Here is a 17304-nt window from a genome sequence, read left to right as displayed (position 1 = left end):
GGAAATATCTAGCTAAAATCAGTTTAAATGTTAACCCAACATGCCCTATATGTAAATGTCATATAGAGGAATCCATAATCCATATTTTCTTTACCTGCAAAGCCATTAAACATTTTTGGGACAGCATTGGATGGCAAAACTTCTATAAGGAGTAGGGTGATCAATGGTTAATCCAGCTAAAAAAAGTTTGGCTACCCGATTAAAAACAACTTTATAAATTGGAATCTCTTTTTTCCTTTTGCTATCTGGCACATTTGGTAAATAGAAATAACAACCAAAACAATACAAAAAACCCTATCAATATCAACCATATCATTGCTAGGGCTACTGAATTTCGTCTCACGAAAATAGTATACTGGCTTCTCCAAAAATCCACATCAATATTAAATGGCATAGACCCCCAAAGGGATGGTTCAAACTAAATATAGATACAAGCTTCAACAAAAACTTGCAACAATGTGGATTGGGTGGTGTAATCAGAAATGCCAATGGGCACTGGATAGTTGGCTTCGCAAAACCAGCTCATGCACGTGGTTCACTACATGTTGAAATCAAAGCATTGCTAGCAGGACTTAAAACAGCTCATACTTGGGGAATGTTCCCTCTCCAAATCGAAATAGACTCGACGGAGGTAATCATGTCAATCCAACAAGGTAATACACTTTATGCTAACATTATCAACAAATGCAGGTTGTTAATGCACCAACAGAAGGAAGTAACCATCCAACTTCTCTCATGCTAAAATATGAAGTCCAACAATAAGAAACTCTCTTACACTTTAGGTTTCTCATTTAGGAGTTCTTCTCAGGTTTTTCTTATTGTGCAAGAAAACCTTATAGTTGAAAGAAAAGGTTTATAAACAAAGAATTGAAATTGATTAAGGAACATATTTTGGAGAAAAGAAAGAGAGCATCTCAAGAAAGTTTTCTTTGATGATTTTCTCTGTCTATATATACGCTACAACTTCATCTTTTCCATCAACAAGAACAAAGAACAAAGGTAAAGGGCAAGATTGCATACTAGCAAAAGTAAGAAAAGAAACACAGAAAATGGATTCAAAGGAAGCTACAGTTGCTGTACCAACTCAAGTATACGAGATTCTGTGCGAATAGGAGAGAATCAATATTCCTGCCATTCGCTATCTGTTTCTTCCTCCTCAAATCAGTGACAGACTTAGACTAGATGCGAATAGGAGAGAATCAATTGCATCTAACTCGGACTATATATATGTGTACATGTGTCAGCGCGTGCACGTATTGATTATTCTCTATCTTCTGCTATGTATTGATTTCATATGTCACACCGGTTTCAAGAAGGACCAGCTGAGGGTTCAACTGACCAGAACAGGAATTCTGAAGATCAGTGGACAAAGGCCGACTTCGCAGAACAAATGGCAAAGGTTTCAGAAGGATTTTCCTGTTGCAGAAAATTAACAAAAGAAAAATCAGTGCAAAGTTTGAAAATGGCATTCTTCACGTTAAACAACCAACACTGATAACTTAAACAGTGAAAAAGGATAAAGAATTGCCAGTAAAAGAAGAGCAAAAGAACATTAGTCCTAAAGCCAGTGAGCAAACAGAAGCTAAATATCTTGCAGAAAAATCACGAGCAGATAAAAGTAGTTCTTACAGTGAATCTGGAAGGGAATTGTCAGATGATGAGACGGATGATGAAACAACCGCAATTTCTAGTCGTTTGGCTGCAAACCTGAAAGAAACCAAGGAAAATAATGAAAATGACTATTGTTTCTCTGTTGGTTCTTGATACTAGGGTCTATGTCCCCAACATAAAGAGGTCTACGAATGAAGCTGAAGAAAAATGAAACTAGTCTTTATGTAGCTCAAATTTAGTTGTCGGTAATTTGCGTCTATGGTTGTGAATTGAAAAAGAAAGAGGAGCCTTAGCGTAACTGGTAAAGTTGTTGTCATGAGACCAGGAGGTCATGAGTTCAAGCCGTGGAAACAGCCTCTTGCAGAAATGCAGGGTAAGGCTGCATACAATAGACTCTTGTGGTCCGGCATTTCCCCGGACCCCGCGCATAGTGAGAACTTAGTGCACCGAGTTGTGAATTGAATAACTATTCAGTTACTAAACTGTAATCAATCAATTTATTATAAATCTAAAAAAACCATCATTTGAATAAATCACAAGTGCTAAAGAGGTGAAATGGTCGGCATCTCATGTGTCCTCACTGAAGGGGAGAGCAAATGACCAAATCCAAATCCTAAGAGCTCATTTAACTCGACAGATAAAGCAGAAAATGTTACTACTATAAAAGGGAAATGGGATCAGGAAGGAGAATATCTGCATCTGAGGCCTATAAACATCAAGCAGCAGTTAAACATATTTAAGAAATTGTCATTCTGTTAGACCTTAATGAAAATGCAACTTGAAGAAGAAAAATACTCAGGCATGCCATTTCGTCAACTGAAATATGAAGAATTTGTCAACTCCAAGACATCTAAGATATGTCCTGTGATTAAGAGGAAGAACCGCTAGAGCTCAGTGAATTAAAAGCCAGAGCATCGTCTTGCATTCGCCAAAAGAAAGAAAGGAGGAAGAGACAAGACATAGATTAGTAAGAGTATAAAAGCAATTTCACGGTTGAGCAGCTACATAGCAGATTATCTAAGGATGATCATTGTCTATTGGATTGCTAATCCAAAATTGTATGCAAGCACATTATGAAATGAATCTGTCTCCAGTACAATTGTATCAAGAATTACCTGAAAAGTTAAATCTGCTCAATAATAGGATGTACAAAATTGTCTTTTGAAAGGCAACTGTTACCAGTGTCACTAGTGCTAGGTGTGCAACAGCGTCTTCTGCTTCCTCTGCAGCCCTATATGCTCCAGGACTTTTAAGCAACTCACCAGCCACTGCCACTGTCACCTCGAAATGAAGATCATGATATGAGCTCTTCCTTTTACTATGGTAACACAGGCACACTAAGGTTCTTTCTTTTCACGTACATCTGCAGCTTCCTCTTGGACTATAGTTAGAAACTTCTGTAAGCAATCCAATTTAGACATTCAAAAAAGAAGCAGAATTAAATAGCATAGAGGATAAAGTTGCAGATGAACTGCCAAAAATAAATTACTAGTAATAAATAGAGTTGAAGAAGGTACTTCATACACTACGTGGGATAAAAATTCACTTTTTACTGAAAAGAACTAGGCAAAATGCAACCTTTTGGATTAAGCTGTAAAGAAGCAAACGGAAATCTCATTTTTCCCAATGTACTTAAAACTCGTTTACTTGGAAGACACAAGAGTATTAGTAAAACCTTTTTAGACACAAAAAAGACACTACAGAGAGTATGAAACAAAACAAGGTGTAATAATTGATAAAGCAGTACTAGTGTCCACCAAATATTGAAGTGTTTGTTGTTTGAAGCAATGTTCTACAACAGGAAAAAAAAATTCTTCTAAATGAAGGATGCTTAGATGAAGAAGCAGAAAAGGCAAAGGTAACAACACCAAAATCTCAAAAAGATTTAGAGTGTATTTTTTATCAAAGAAACTGAACATCTTAAGCTTTTCACCTTTGCTTGATCTCAGAAGAAGTTGGAAATTTCACCTTCCAAGTCCGAGGAAATAGTTGAATGATCACTGGTAATAAAGAACTTGCCTCAAATTGTAAGAATTGTCAATTTACGGCTTCCAGCTGCACTAAAATTCCATTCATGTTAATCTCAAGACAAAAAACAACTATTAGCCTGAAAAGTTGCTTTAACATCAATTTGGATCAAGAGTAAAGAAGGCAGAAGAAAACTTCTCCTTCAATTTCTACAAATTGAGAAGAATGTTAGATGCAGACAAGCAAAGTTCTTCATGTTGTGCCAGTTATTGCAAGAAATTCTTGTAACTGCTGGTATTACTCTGGGCAAAAACGAACAAAGAGAACCAAAAAAAAATCTCACTTACTGAGAGTATAAAATCCATAAGAGTGGTGCAAGAATGACATCGTCGACTGTCAATTTCCGTGCCAAATTGCAAAATGAAAACTGGAAAACTACAGATTCGATTCATTTTAACTGTCATTTAAGGTTGTTGCACATCCCCCTTAAGGATGAATTAATGATACACTAATAAGGATGAATATGGAAAAGAGAAGTAAATGCTTCTTGTTTTTTCTGAAACTTCAAATATTGGGAATAAATTCAGTTTGAATCACAAGATATACTGTCCTGGTTTCTGGAAGCATCATAGATGAAGCATAAAATACAAATAGCAGTAAAAGCAGCAGAAAGCTCTTGCAAACTGTCACAAACCCCTCCAGATACTAACAACAACAACAACAACAACCCAGTATAATCCCACAAGTGGGGTCTGGGGAGGGTAATATGTACGCAGACCTTACCCCTACCCCGAGGGGCAGAGAGACTGTTTCCAGGAGACCCTCGGCTCAAGAAAGCACCAAGTGACGATATATTAGTACTATCAATAGACTCATAATAAAATAACATAAAATACATAACATAACATAAAATAACCTAAAATAACAAAATAACAACAATATAAGAAATATAGGAAATATGAGAAAAATGGCATTATAATACAGTTAAATAACATAAAACTCTAGTCATCAGCATATATAATGAAGAAGTCAACTGCAGACATGTACCTTGACCGGCCCCTTGAAAGATATTTGGACCTTGAGACAGATCTACTATATCGATTGTATGAAGGTGAGCGAGAATACCTGCAATACAGATGCAATATTCGAATATGAAAAGGAATAATGACCATATAGAACCCACATTAAGACCAAACAATACCTTGACCTCCTGGAATACGACATCGTGAAGAGATTATGGCGTAGGATTGGAATTCGTCTCTCTATTCTCTCTCTATTCACCTCCAGATACTAAATATTAGAATAAAAAACAAATTCCTCCAGAAACTACTGGTTATCTTTTTGTTAACAGGCCATCCACCCAATTCAAGCTATGAATATCCCCTACATAACAGACAATTCTTCAAATCAAAAAATGCACAGGGCAAATAGATAATAAAAATGGTTAACAAGGTAACCATTTGTACTAATGTAAGGCATCCGATAATAAAAATGGTTAACAGGTTTTACCTTCTGAAAAGCAACTGTTAGCAGTGTCATTAATGAAAGCTGCGCAACAACAGCTTCTGCTTCCTCTGCAGTCCTGTATGCTATTCCTAGACTAATAATGTGTACACATAAAGAAACTTGCATCATTTCTAATATTAAGATTGCATTAAAATATGATTTTCAAAATAAAGTAGAGTGGCACAACAATCAAATATCAAAACTGATGTACCTCTTCAATAAGCTAGCTTGGAAAGCTCAAGCAATGTTCTAATTTCCATTCTTTCAGCTTTTGCAATTCCATTAGATGTGATTTCTTTTCCAGAGGTAAGAGAAAAATGCATCATAGTGATAAGTATTGCTGAATAAATCAACTGAAATCCATATCACTTCTTATTTCCCGAGTGAAACTGTGGTATCATGTTAAACAAAGAAGGATTCTTCGCTATAACATCTATTAGCAACTCTACTGTACTTGCATCGAATGAGAAGTGCCTTCCAGCCATTTCCTTCAAAAAAATTGTCATTTCACTAGTTTTGCCAAACTTGAGAAATCCTCGCACAATAATATTGTAAGTGGCGTTGTCAGGCGAACAACCATTCTCCTCCATTTTCATTAGCATATTTTTAGCTTCATCTAACAATCCTTCTAGACAAAATCCATTTATAATTGTATTGTATGTTATCACATCGGGAAACAATCCAATTAAGGAAAGCTTCTGAAAAGTAGCACGAGCTTTGTCGAGCTGACCATTTTTGCACAATCCGTTAATTACAACACTGTAAAATTCAATATCAGTATCATCTCTCTGTATTTCCAACTTATGAAATAGCGACATAGCTTTCTCGACAAGTCCATTCTGAAAATAACCACGGAGCAAAATGAGATTAGTGCAAAAATTAGGTTTGAGCCCTGTAGATTGCATCTCAATAAAAATATTTTGCGCAAAGTCAGTTCTTCCAACATCAAGTAGACCTTTCAAAATGATACTGTAGGTGAAAATGTCGGATCTCAATCCATTTCGAGAAATTTCATGAAACAAATCCATGGCCTCATCCAATTTATTGTTCTTACAATATCCATTTATTAATGTGCTATAGCTAACAATGTCAGGCTTAATGCTCTTATCTATCATCGAATCAAAAATTCTCTTTGCTCTATCTATTTGGCTGCGCAAGCAATATCCATCGATTATCACATTGTAGGTGACTACATTTGGCTCTACACCTTTTCCAATCATGTGTCTCATTACCTCCTCGGCATCTTCGACTTTCCCCTCTATGCATAGTCCATCCGTCACTATGGTCAAGGTGCGCACATCTGGATAAATATTCGAATTTACCATTTCAGAGAGCAAAGTCCTAACCTTTTCCCACTGCCCAAACTTACAGAGACCATCAATCAATGAATTATATGTGACAATGTTTGGAGGAATGCCTTTTTGTTTCATCTCTTCGAAAAGGCTATTTGCAGCATCTAGCATTCAATCTTTGCAAAGGGCATTTATAACAATGTTATAGATGTATGCATTAGGCTTAGTGCTTCCTTGTTCCATTACCCTAAGCAAATCGAAAGTTTTTTGAGTATGACCCCTTTTGCTAAGCCCATTCATGACAGTCGAATACATGAATTCATCAGGCTCACAAATATTCTCTCTCACCAACATTTTAAACAAGTTAACTGCATCTTTTATCTTATTTTCAGCAAAGAGTCCCCTCAATAATGTGTTAAAGGTGATAATGTCAAATGGAATGCCACTCTTCAAGTAAATGCCAACACTGAAAAACCGCAGTCAGATCGATGAATTAGGCAATAACTGTTAATTGCTATATTCAAGATAAAATCATTAATTGGGATGCCTAATTTCAGCATTTGTCGAAAAATGGAAAGAACAGCAGAGTAATGCTTCATATTTACCATAGTCTTTAATAATTTCGAGAAGTCAAAAACCGAAGGAAGAGGCTGCGTTCTTACCATTCGACGGAAAAGACTCACGGCATCATCTACGCACTTGACGCTATCAAACCTGCATTTACCCTTTGCCGAAGAAATAGATGTGTTGCTCTGAGAAGAAGAATAATCTCTGATTGTTATTGCCGAACAAGGGCGTGAAATAGCAAAGCATGAGATATCTTTGCAAAAGTAACGCAGCAGAGAAATTCTCGTCATCTTCAATGGCGAAAGCAATTCTCCAGTGAAATGTGCCCTAATTTTAGGATACTCAAATTTTGCAGTGAAAGCTAGTCAAAAATTCAAAATTTTGACTGGTTTCAAGTATCATTTATATTTTAGTATTTTCAACGAGGAAATAAAACTTGGTTAAAAATATTTATAACTAAAATACAAATGATATCTTGAAAATATTTTATTTCAACCAAGTTTATATTTTATTTCAACCAAGTTTATAAATTATATCTTGAATTGTTATAAAATAAAAGCAATGCAGTAAAATGTAAACAAGAAGAGATAGAGAGAATGGATAAGTGTTTTCTTCTTTCACTTTGGTGTAATTTTTCATTGCAATTACATGGTCTTTTATAGGCATAAAAAGTAAAGATGGTGGACATAAATAGGAAATTTAATCTTTAAGTTATTCACAACATGGGCATCCAATGTAGCATCCAATGTAGTATCCAATGTACAAACTATTCATAACACTTCCCCTTGGATGTCCATGTAAGATAATGTGCCTCGTTAAAAACTTACAAAAAAAATATTGGGATGTACATAGTTATTTATAATATGCATTGTTTGCTGCCTCATTAAAAACCTTAACAGGAAAACCCAGTGGGACAAAACCTTGGTTAAGGAAAAGAGTGCAGCGTGTAGTTACTCCCCCGATGAAAAATCACTTAATGTCTCGAAGACGACGCATTCCAATCTTATATATCAGCTTTTCAAATATTGAGGTTGGTAATGCCTTAGTGAACAGATCAGCCAAATTATCACTTGAACGAACTTGTTGTACATCTATTTCACCATTCTTCTGAAGATCATGAGTGAAAAAGAATTTCGGTGAAATGTGTTTTGTTCTATCTCCTTTGATATATCCTCCTTTCAATTGAGCTATGCATGCAGCATTGTCTTCATACAATATTGTTGGAATATTCTCTTTCGAAGAAAGACCATATGTTTGTTGAATGTGTTGAGTTATAGATCTTAACCAAACGCATTCTCGACTTGCTTCGTGAATGGCTATTATCTCTGCATGATTTGAAGAAGTAGCAACCATAGTTTGTTTTGTCGAACGCCATGATATGGTTGTACCTCCACTTGTAAATAAATAGCTTGTCTGAGATCGACCTTTGTGTGGATCAGACAAATATCCTGCATCTACATAACCAATCAATGATGGTTTTGATTCATTTGAATAAAATAAACCCATATCAATGGTCTCTTAGAGGTATCTCAATATATGTTTAATACCATTCCAGTGTCTTTGTGTTGGCGAAGTACTAAATCTTGCCAATAAGCTTACTAAGAAAGCTATATCTGGTCGGGAATTATTGGCAAGATACATTAATGCCCCAATTGCACTAAGATATGATACTTCGGTACCAAGAAGCTCTTCATCATTTTCATGAGGTCGGAATGGATCTTTCTTTATATCAAGTGATCTCACAATCATCGGGATACTCAATGGATGTGTTTTATCCATATAGAATCGCTTTAAAATCTTTTCGGTGTATGTCGATTGATGGACAAATATTTCATCTTTCATATACTCAATTTGTAGACCAAGACAAAATTTTGTCTTTCCAAGATCTTTCGTTTCAAATTCTTTCTTCAAACAGTCTACTGTTTTTGGAAGCTCCCCAGGAGTTCCAATGATATTTAAATCATCAACATACACGGCGATTATAACAAATTCAAATCCAGACCTTTTTATAAAGACACAGGGACAAATTGGATCATTCTTGTACCCTTCTTTCAACAGGTATTCACTCAGGCAATTGTATCACATACGTCCTCATTGTTTCAATCCGTATAAAGATTTTTGAAGCTTTATTGAACAAGTTTCTCGAAAATTTTTATATGCTTCTGGCATTTTAAATCCCTCAGGTACTTTCATAAAAATTTCGTAGTCTAATGATCCATACAAATAGGCTGTAACAACTTCCATTAGATGCATATCAAGTTTTTCTTGTACTGCCATATTTATGAAATACCTGAAGGTGATAACATCTACTACAGCAGAATATGTTTCCATATAATCAATTTTAGGCCTTTGGGAAAACCCTTGTGCCACAAGTCGTGCTTTATATCTAACGACTTCATTTTTATCATTTTGTTTCGCACAAAAATCCATTTATACCCTACTGGCTTTATGCCTTCAGGTGTTCGAACTATGGGTCTGAAGACTTCACGTTTTCCAAGTGAAGTTAACTCTGCCTGGATAGCGTCTTTCCATTTTGGCCAATCATTTCTCTGTCTACATTCATTGACAGATTTTGGTTCAAGATCCTCATCTTGTTGCATTATTTCAACAGCAACATTATAAGCAAAAATGTTATCGATAACAATATTATTTCGGTTCCATTTTTTCCCGGTTGAGACGTAACTTATTGATATCTCTTCATTTTCATTATTTTTAGGTACCTGGACCTCCCCTAAGGTCTTATCATTTGTTACGTCTTGGGGCTCTTCTTGAGCCACTACCTCTGTGTTATGTTCACTTTGATCACTTGCTCATTTTCTTTTTCGAGGATTTTTATCTTTAAAACCGATTGGTCTACCACGTTTCAAGCATGGCTTAGACTCATTTTCTTTAATTAATTGTTCTGTCGGGATATCAACTCGAATTGGAGCATTAACAGCTGGAATATGTGACTTAGTCACCCTTGGTAGGTTAGTGAATGCATCTGACAATTGATTTGCAATATTTTGTAAATGAATAATCTTTTGAACCTCTTGTTCACATTGATTTGTTCGAGGATCTAAATGAGACAGTGATAATGCATTCCAATCTATCTTCTTTTTCAGCTGCTTATTTTCTCCCCCTAATGTTGGATATACTGATTCATTAAAATGGCAATCAGAAAATCTTGCCGTAAATAAATCTCCAGTCATCGGCTCTAGATATTTTATAATAGAAGGAGATTCATATCCAACATATATCCCCAACCTTCTTTGAGGACCCATCTTTGTGCGTTGTGGTGGAGCAATTTGAACATATATCGCACAACCAAAGATCCTAAGATGGGAAATATTTGGCTCCTGACCAAAAACCAATTGCAATGGGGAGACTTTATGATAACTTGTGGGCCTTATCCGCACAAGTGTTGTTGCGTGCAAAATAGCATGACCCCAGACTGAAATGTGAAGTTTTGTTCTCATAAGCATTGGTCTAGCGATTAATTGGAGGCGTTTGATCAATGATTCTGCTAGAACATTTTGTGTATGAACATGAGCAACCGAATGCTCAATTGTTATCCCAGTTGAAATACAATAATCATTAAAGGCTTGGGACGTAAATTCACCGGCATTATCAAGACGAATTGTCTTAATTGCATAATCTGGAAATTGTGCTCTTAGCTTTATTATTTGAGCCAACAATCTCGCAAATGTCATATTGCGAGTTGATAGTAAGCACACATGTGACCATCTTGTAGATGCATCTACCAAAACCATATAATATTTGAATGGTCCACATAGAGGGTGAATGGGCCCACATATATCACCCTGTATACGTTCCAGAAATGCAGGGGATTCCATCCTAACTTTAATAGTTGATGGTCTAATAATTAATTTTCCTTGAGAACACGCAGCACAAGAGAATTCCTTAAATTGAAGAATCTTCTGATTCTTCATTGCATGTCCATGTGAATTCTCAATTATTTTACGCATCATATTAGAACCAGGATGGCCCAACCGGTCATGCCAAATAATAAAATTATCTTGATTAGTAAACTTCTCGTTTACTACGGCATGTGTTTCAACCCTACTAATACTTGTGTAGTATAAGCCGAAGGAAAGAGCAGGTAACATTTCAAGCACATATTTCTTACCGGACATTATTGTAGTTGTCACACCTCCTTTTCCCGCACCCGCGGGGGTACAAGGGAGTTTTTTCCAATTAAAGGACAATCGAAACGGGATCGGTTTATTTATTTCAGAGTCGCCACTTGGGAGATTTAGGGTGTCCCAAGTCACCAGTTTTAATCCTGAACCGAGGAAAAGAATGACTCCATATTACAGTCTGCGTACCAGAAATCCGGATAAGAAATTCTGTTAACCCGGGAGAAGGTGTTAGGCATTCCCGGGTTCCGTGGTTCTAGCACGGTCGCTCAACTGTTATATTTGGCTTGATTATCTGGTTTTTTATATATTGAACTTATGTGCAAATTTTAAATTTTGACCGCTTTTATTATTATCTTTTACGAGAATTGCAACGTCGTGAAAATATATCTCGAACCACGTTACATCAATGCACTCGTGGTTATTGACATATCTCGACTCGGTTGAGATTTGGATTTGGGTCACATAAATGTGCACCCGAATTAAGGAGAATAAATTATTAAGACGCGCCTAAAACAATTAACGTATTGTTATTTTGGGGAAGGCCGTAAAATTTGCTAAACGGCCTGTCCCGAATTCTAAGTATTTTAATATATATGCATTTAGAGGGCCCCGCAGCTTCTACATTTTTTTTTGTCGAGGCTCGTCTCATTTATTATTAAAAGGAATTTACAACGTCATGGAAATGCATCTCGGGCCACGCCACAATCAATGTGCCCGTGACTAGAGACATATTTCGACTCCGTTGAGATTTGGATTTGGGTCACATAAATGTGCATCCGGGTTTAGGGAGATAACATTATTAAAGGCGCGCCTAAAGCAACTAGCGCATTATTATTTTGGGTAGGGCCGTGAAATTTGCTAAACGGCCCGTCCCGGAATCTAAGTATTTAATACGTATATTTTGTGAGGCCCCCGCAATTTGTACATTTTTATGTGGCGAAGCTCGTCTCGTTTTTATTATTCGAGGGCAAACTTAAGACAACTACGATTTTCTACCAATGAAGTCATCCGAGGTTAAACAAAAAAATAACGATTCTAACAGGTAATAATATTCATGGTAAAAATGAAAAAAAAAACAAAGCAATTTAACAAAGACGATACACAAACCGTTCATATGCTCACATTTACTTTAAGCATGCAGTAACTAAACATAGAATAAACATTTTTAACACAACAACAAAAAAGTGCATTGTTGACATTCATCAATATCGAATATTCTCATTTTTTGCCTTGAACCATAATATGCAAAACGAATGAAATGAAACAAAGGACGAAAAACAGTAACCTTCGAACCTTGACAATCCTAGAACGACAAACAGTGCCTCCTACGGAACTCGAACCTGACCTTACTCGACGAGGAACAATGACGAAACCTCGGACAAACACCTCGACGTACCGGACCTCGACGAACCAAAGACGACCTCGATGGAAAGCTCGGACCCAAAACTGTCAACGCCTAGAGATGTGGGTTGTTGTTGATTGTTTTTCGACGCAGCAGACCAATACGAGGGGATGGAGCAGAAGGGGTCGAGGGATAGTGACGACGCAGCAGTGGTTCCGACGAGGAAGCAGCAGCTACTGCTTGATAGCAGTTGGGGCGTGGGGGGTCGTCTATGGGTTTGGCTAGTGAGGAAGACGATGGGGAGTTGGTTGCGTTTGGACGTGGAGATGGGACGATAGGGCTGGACGATGCAGCAGCGATAGCTGCTGCTTGACGGGTGGTTGCTGGAGGCGGAAGCAGGTGGTTAGGGTGGTTGACGGGCCTGTTTGGTGGTGGTTCCGGCGTCGTTGGGTCGTCGACTGGTGGTGGTCGCAAGGTGGGTTTTTGGGTAGGGTTTCGTTCGTTCTTCTTCTTTTCTTAAGGAAGAAGATGAACAGTGATCGCCGGGTTTAATGGAGGATCGCCGGACTGGTTGGATGGAGCTACGAGGAGGAGGAGTGGTCGCGCGGGCGGTGACGACGATGGAGGTGGTGCTCCGTTAGGGTTTTGTTCTCTTCTCTTCAGGAAGGAGAAGATAAATAGTGTTTTCTTCTTTCAAAAATTTCAAAGTCCCCCCCCCCCCTTTCAGCAAAATGTCCGTGTATTTGATACACCATGCCAAGAAAAATGAGCCCCACGCGTGGTGGGGTTCAAGGTTTGTGTCCCCCACACGTGGTGGGGTTCCCCGTGTACGGTGTTCCGTCTGTGTTCCCCACGCGTGGTGGACTCGGATTATTATGGGCTAGGTCCGAAAATTAGGCCTAAAAACGGGTAAGTTAAAACCCAAATATTATTCTTTTGCCCGGACCCGAGAATAAGAACACGACGTTGTTCGACTAATCCTATGTAAGCAAAGTAACTACCAAAAATAAGACTAATATTTAAAACAAAACTATATCTTTTTTAAAAAAAATATTTTTTCAAGATTTAAAATAGCTATAAAATATTAATAAAACTATATATATTATTTTTTTTTGTAATTTTCGTTTTTATATAAAGATAAAATATAAAGTAATATTTTTTTTTGTATTATTCAAAATTAAAATGACTATAAAACATTAATAGAACTATATTTTTTGGTGATTTTCGAAATTATATAAAGTACAATTTTTTTTGTATTTTTTCAAGTTTATGAGAAATACATAAACTAAAATTTATATATATATTTTTTGTAATTTTTCTTTTTGCGACGAAATAAAGTAAAATAGTCAAAATAGCTATATTAGACCTAAATTCACATATTCACGCTAAAAATGTGAAAATTCTCGGGGAGGGTCAAAAATCAGGTGTCTACAGTAGTAATATAAAGATATTCAATCTTTTCATCATTTGTAGTCTCAATATGATAACCATTTTGGTGAATATCTTTGAAACTTAATAAGTGACTGAGCCCCGGTGTCTGAGCTGCCTACATATCCTTGGTTATACAGGAATCAGGCCACGTGTAGTTCGGAAATGAGAGAGATGGTAAAGTGTACCGAGGTGTAGAGCCGATCGAGGTGCCGTTCCGTTGAGGTTCCGGTCCGTGGTCCTGTCATTACATCAAAAATGAAAACTGAAAAAGACTAACTAAGCCTATCAGCTACTAGTTACAAGGATTCCTATCTTTAAGTCTTCTGAAACTTGATCTTTGAGTCTTGAATGGTGCTTCATACAGACTTTGGATTTGAACTTTGCTACTTGCTAGTTGTAGGTGCTAGTTCTTGAGCAGACCATATTTGTTTTGCCTACATATCCTTGAGCAGACCTTGATACCTTTTTTGTGTCCAGTTTTTGTTGACCATCTCAGACTGTTGACTCGCATTCTTGAGGCGAGCTTCTGCTATTTATAACTTGGTTGAATGCTGGGGATTTTAGCCGTAGCCTTCTGCTTCCCGGTGTTGGGGATTTTTATTGTTTCCTGCGGGGGATTCCTGTTGTATTCCTCTGGTTTATTGATTCTAAGTGTGCTCCTTTCTCATATGAGCGGGCTTTTGGCTTCAATACTTCAATTGTATTACCTTATTCTCCAGGTGGGTGCCTGATTTCTATTTCTTTTCTTTATCCTTGTTCTCCAGGTGGGCGCCTGATTTCTTCCTTCCTTTGTCCTTGTTCTCCAGGTGGACGCCTGATTTCTTCTTTTCTTTGTCCTTGTTCTCCAGGTGGACGCCTGATTGCTTCCTTTCTTTGTCCTTGTTCTCCAGGTGGACGCCTGATTACTTCCTTTCTTTGTCCTTGTTCTCCAGGTGGACGCCTGATTACTTCCTTTCTTTGTCCTGGTTCTCCAGGTGGACGCCTGATTTCTTTTTTCTTTGTCCTTGTTCTCCAGGTGGATGCCTGATTACTTCCTTTCTTTGTCCTTGTTCTCCAGGTGGAGCATTATTACTTCCTTGTCGGCTTGCGTTTTCCTCCGATGCTTTTATTTTGTGAACTTGAGGGATGGTACGGGCCTTTTGCTCCTCTGAGTACCAGTTTTCATTTTGCTTGAACCGCTGGGGACACGGCCTTCTTCATCAAGCCTTTCAATGGTTCCTTCGGCGGTATGGCTCTCTTCATCAGATTTGCCACGCTGGGCATGACTCAATGTTCACAAGCTGATTCTTTCAAAACGCGTCCTTACGCGTCCTTTTGACTCATGTGCCTGAGTTTGCCGCCTTCTGCTTCCCGGTGCTGGGAATTTTTATTGTTTCCTGCTGGATATTCCTGTTGTAACCTTCTACCTTCCGGTGGGGTTACTGCTCTCAAAACCTGAAATATTTAAACTAAAACATAAAAATATTCCTCTCGTTATACAGGTGGGCGCCTATTTAAACTAAGACATGAAAATTATTCCTCTCGTTATACAGGTAGGCGCATATTTAAACTAAGACATGAAAATTATTCCTCTCGTTATACAGGTGGGCGCCTATTTAAACTAAGACTGAAAATTATTCCTCTCGTTATACAGGTGGGCGCCTATTTAAACTAAGACATGAAAATATTCCTCTCGTTATACAGGTGGGCGCCTATTTAAACTAAGACTGAAAATTATTCCTCTCGTTATACAGGTGGGCGCCTATTTAAACTAAGACATGAAATTTATTCCTCTCGTTATACAGGTGGGCGCCTATTTAAACTAAGACATGAAAATTATTCCTCTCGTTATACAGGTGGGTGCCTATTTAAACTAAGACATGAAAATTATTCCTCTCGTTATACATGTGGGCACCCATTTAAACTAAGACATGAAAATATTCCTCTCGTTATACAGGTGGGCACCTATTTAAACTAAGACATGAAATTTATTCCTCTCGTTATACAGGTGGGCGCCTATTTAAACTAAGACATGAAAATTATTCCTCTCGTTATACAGGTGGGCGCCTATTTAAACTAAGACTGAAAATTATTCCTCTCGTTATACAGGTGGGCGCCTATTTAAACTAAGACTGAAAATTATTCCTCTCGTTATACAGGTGGGCGCCTATTTAAACTAAGACATGAAATTTATTCCTCTCGTTATACAGGTGGGCGCCTATTTAAACTAAGACTGAAAATTATTCCTCTCGTTATACAGGTGGGCGCCTATTTAAACTAAGACATGAAAATATTCCTCTCGTTATACAGGTGGGCGCCTATTTAAACTAAGACATGAAATTTATTCCTCTCGTTATACAGGTGGGCGCCTATTTAAACTAAAACATGAAAATTATTCCTCTCGTTATACAGGTGGGCGCCTATTTAAACTAAGACATGAAAATTATTCCTCTTGTTATACAGGTGGGCGCCTATTTAAACTAAAACATGAAAATTATTCCTCTCGTTATACAGGTGGGCGCCTATTTAAACTAAGACATGAAATTTATTCCTCTCGTTATACAGGTGGGCGCCTATTTAAACTAAGACATGAAAATATTCCTCTCGTTATACAGGTGGGCGCCTATTTAAACTAAGACGGATTTGATTTTGTTTTCCCGTTCCTCCGAGAAAATTTTTGACAATAGCAAAAAATTTTCTGCCCCTGTTTTGGTGACCTTTCTGGTATCGCGTTCCTCTGCCTTCAATAGACCTTTATTTCCTGCAGCAGACAGAAGGACTTAATTAGTTTTAATCATGGTGGGGGCAACAGTGGTCTTTCCGTTGGGGGAAGATTTTTCCTTTTCTTTTCCTTGCTCTGTGCACCAACAACTGGTTGGTGGACGATGTCGCTTGCTGGGGTGGTTTTTCCATTTAACCCCCTTTCTGCTTCTCTTTTTAGGACATGTCGTGGGAGTCTGCTTTTAATCCCGAAATTACCCCTTCAAGGGTTTACTTCCCCCGGAATTGTGAGGCATAGAATTGCATTGCCTGGGGATATCTTGCACTGGATTGATTTCCCTTTCTTGTGGCGTCCGACCACTTTGGACTGGTAGTATACTTTGAAAAATCTCTTTCAACACGAATTCTTAGAAAGAAAAACGAAAGAAATAGAGAAAAGAATAAAATCTTTCTGAACCAATACTTGGTGGAAAAAAGGAAAAGAGAAAAACTTATCGGGACAACAGGACTGGTCCTTGTGATCATGACGTGCACCATAGATTCCCGACCCAGTCTATTTGTATCAATCAACTTGTCTGATGACCTTACTTGCTGGGGATAAATGGGTGTCCATTCCTTTGTGAACGCGGACCTTTTCGTTGATCCATCTTGTTGCCTCATAGTGCCCTTCGAGGGGTTTTCACTAATGAGACTCTCTCTTTTCTCTCAGCTCTCGTCGCCTTACGGTGCCTGTGAAAGTTTTCAC

General features: G+C 37.7%; 1 pseudogene; it reads right to left on the bottom strand.

Annotated features, from left to right (window-relative positions):
* Positions 1-889: 889 nt before the first annotated feature.
* Positions 890-7328, bottom strand: LOC107791574 (uncharacterized; annotated as a pseudogene).
* Between the last annotated feature and the right edge of the window lie 9976 nt (positions 7329-17304).

The sequence above is a fragment of the Nicotiana tabacum genome, chromosome 22 (assembly GCF_000715075.1).
Source record: "Nicotiana tabacum cultivar K326 chromosome 22, ASM71507v2, whole genome shotgun sequence".
Taxonomy (NCBI): Eukaryota; Viridiplantae; Streptophyta; class Magnoliopsida; order Solanales; family Solanaceae; genus Nicotiana; species Nicotiana tabacum.
This window is presented reverse-complemented; position numbering and strand designations above follow the sequence as displayed.